This window comes from Belonocnema kinseyi, chromosome 9, assembly GCF_010883055.1.
Source record: "Belonocnema kinseyi isolate 2016_QV_RU_SX_M_011 chromosome 9, B_treatae_v1, whole genome shotgun sequence".
Classification (NCBI taxonomy): Eukaryota; Metazoa; Arthropoda; class Insecta; order Hymenoptera; family Cynipidae; genus Belonocnema; species Belonocnema kinseyi.
This window is the reverse complement of record NC_046665.1, coordinates 1,498,153-1,500,463: the sequence shown is the minus strand read 5'-3', so window position 1 is coordinate 1,500,463 and position 2,311 is coordinate 1,498,153. Positions and strand designations below refer to the sequence as shown.

General features: G+C 37.6%; 1 protein-coding gene across 1 annotated transcript in view; it reads left to right on the top strand.

Moving 5' to 3' along the window:
- The window catches only part of LOC117179408 (ATP-binding cassette sub-family B member 7, mitochondrial), a 332,187-nt gene that overhangs the window by 319,904 nt on the left and 9,972 nt on the right, over nucleotides 1-2,311 (top strand). The window lies entirely within an intron of this gene.

Genomic DNA, 2,311 nt, shown 5'->3' with positions numbered 1-2,311 from the left:
AATAAAAAATGAATTGGACAATCAGGTTCGACCAGTCCCCACGGTGGGGCGCTGTGGCTAATCACAGGCATGGTAAAGAGTATACATAAGAACAAAATCACCTGATACCTCAGTTTCAGGTCAGCCCTAAAGAAGTGAACTGCAATGTTTACGAAACGATGGCAAAATTCGTAGTTTGTTACACGAGCGAAACCTGAAATATCTCTTGTTATGAAAATCAATCATCGTGAAAGCATTAAACATAGAGGCTGAATAACGCTTTGAAATAGACGCCAATGGCAAAGGTGCATGCTATGATATTGGTGCCATCTTCAAAAGAGAAGTCATACGTGCTTGTCTTCAAGATAAATCAGCGAATGAAGCAATTTTGGGATCATAAGATCTCTATAAATGGGCCAAGAATAAATTCGAACATATGCTAATCTTCCATTACACCAAACCATTACATAGCACAACTCCAAGGAAGCTCTACAAACGAGTTTCCCTTGCTCTGAGTGTGACCAAAATACAGAACGGATATTCATTCATTCCTGAGAAAGATAATCAATTGGAAGTGAGGCTAGACTTAGGCGCGGATGATTGTCTTTCGACTGTTCAGTACTAGGCGCATAAAGTTTTCCGACCCTATGGACATAATACAAGAGAATCTTCTCCCGCAATCTCAGCTGCCATATTGTGTCCACCATATTTAATTTCGATATTTTGACTGTATATTCACAATCAGCGTCCACGAAAATCCTCGAGTAATCATTTCCGAGTTTATCAGACTAGTTCGGGTTATTTGACACTGAAAAGTTTGACAATATGAGACATATTAAATCTGCCATTTGGAATTCTCATATTCTGACTCCAAATTCGTAATCATCGACACCAAAAACAGCCAAGTAACAATTTTAAAGTCAATCAGGGTAACTTGAATTACTCAAAACTTGCAGGTTGGCTAACGTTGGCCATATTAGAGCCGCCATTTTGAATTCTCGTATTCTTACTCCAAAATCGTAATCAGCAACCCAAAAAACATCCACGTAATAATTTTCCTCGTATTCGCAATGAGCGACACCGAAAACCCCTTCGGGGCCAGTTTGACCCCGTTTGGAGTAGTAGTCGCTTTTTAATGAATGATATTAAGTGAAGATCCTAGATTTTTGACAATTTCAGACGCCATATTGGAGACCACATATTTAATTGTCTCAAAGACTACAATGCATTCGAAACTACACGCCGAGACGAAGATTTTAAACCATTGAATGTCTTGATTGGTTGATAAGAGGATGCACGTCATCTTTCACAGCAATGTGGAGAATAAGTCGATATCGTGTGAGGTAACCTTATAAGGAAGTTGCGACGATTGTACCCGGAATATTCTGTTAAACTAATCGTCCCTATCATCGGCATTCTTGGAGGTGTCAAGCTTACACTGGCTAATAGCTTGTAAAGCATCCCTGCGTGTCAACAATATGCTAAAATCCTTGCGGGAAAAATGTAAAAGGTGGTCGTCCTTGGGTTGCTCCGTGTCCTCAGGGTGCACGAGACTTTTGCCGGCACGTCGTATTGATTCCATCACAGACTGTAACCACCTATCGCACGTTCGTGAGACGTGATTATAGCTACAATTTTACCGCGATTTCGCTGGATTTGGGTGCATTTTTTCATAGTAGCACCCGCTCCCGGCGAAAGCCTGCAGATAGAGGGTCCCTGTACCAAGGGTTTCTGCTGAATATGGTTACAAAAAATAAATAGGCAGTCCCCTATTCACCCCAAGCACCCTTCACAAAAATGAAAACGTTACCGCTTCTATGCGTTATTTTTGGGAAAAAACCTAATAACAAAAATCAAGAAAAATACATATATAGGTTTTTGGGGGCGCTGATTGCGAATCCAAGGTCCGTTGACCTCCATTACATTAGATTCATGGTCATTTGAAGGTCAAACTGCAGAAAATCCGATAAAAAAATACACAAAAATACATAAGTTTTTGGGTTCGTTGATTTCGAATCCGAGGTCTATTGACCTCTACCATATCAGATTCAAGGTCAAGCTGCAAAAAACCTGATGAAAAATTAAATTGTTTAAATTTTTATCATATTAAAAAAAATTTCAAAGGAAGAAATTTTTTTCAAATGAATACCATAATAAGCTTTGAACATTTTTAAGAATTATATATTCAAAAATTTTGAAAAGTCAATCTTTGTTTTATACTTAATTTTAGTTCATAAAAAAACGAAAACAAAAGAAAATGAATTTTAAATGAATTCAGTCAAAATAAAAAATAAAATCAACTAAAATAACAAAGAAAAAATATATATGTATG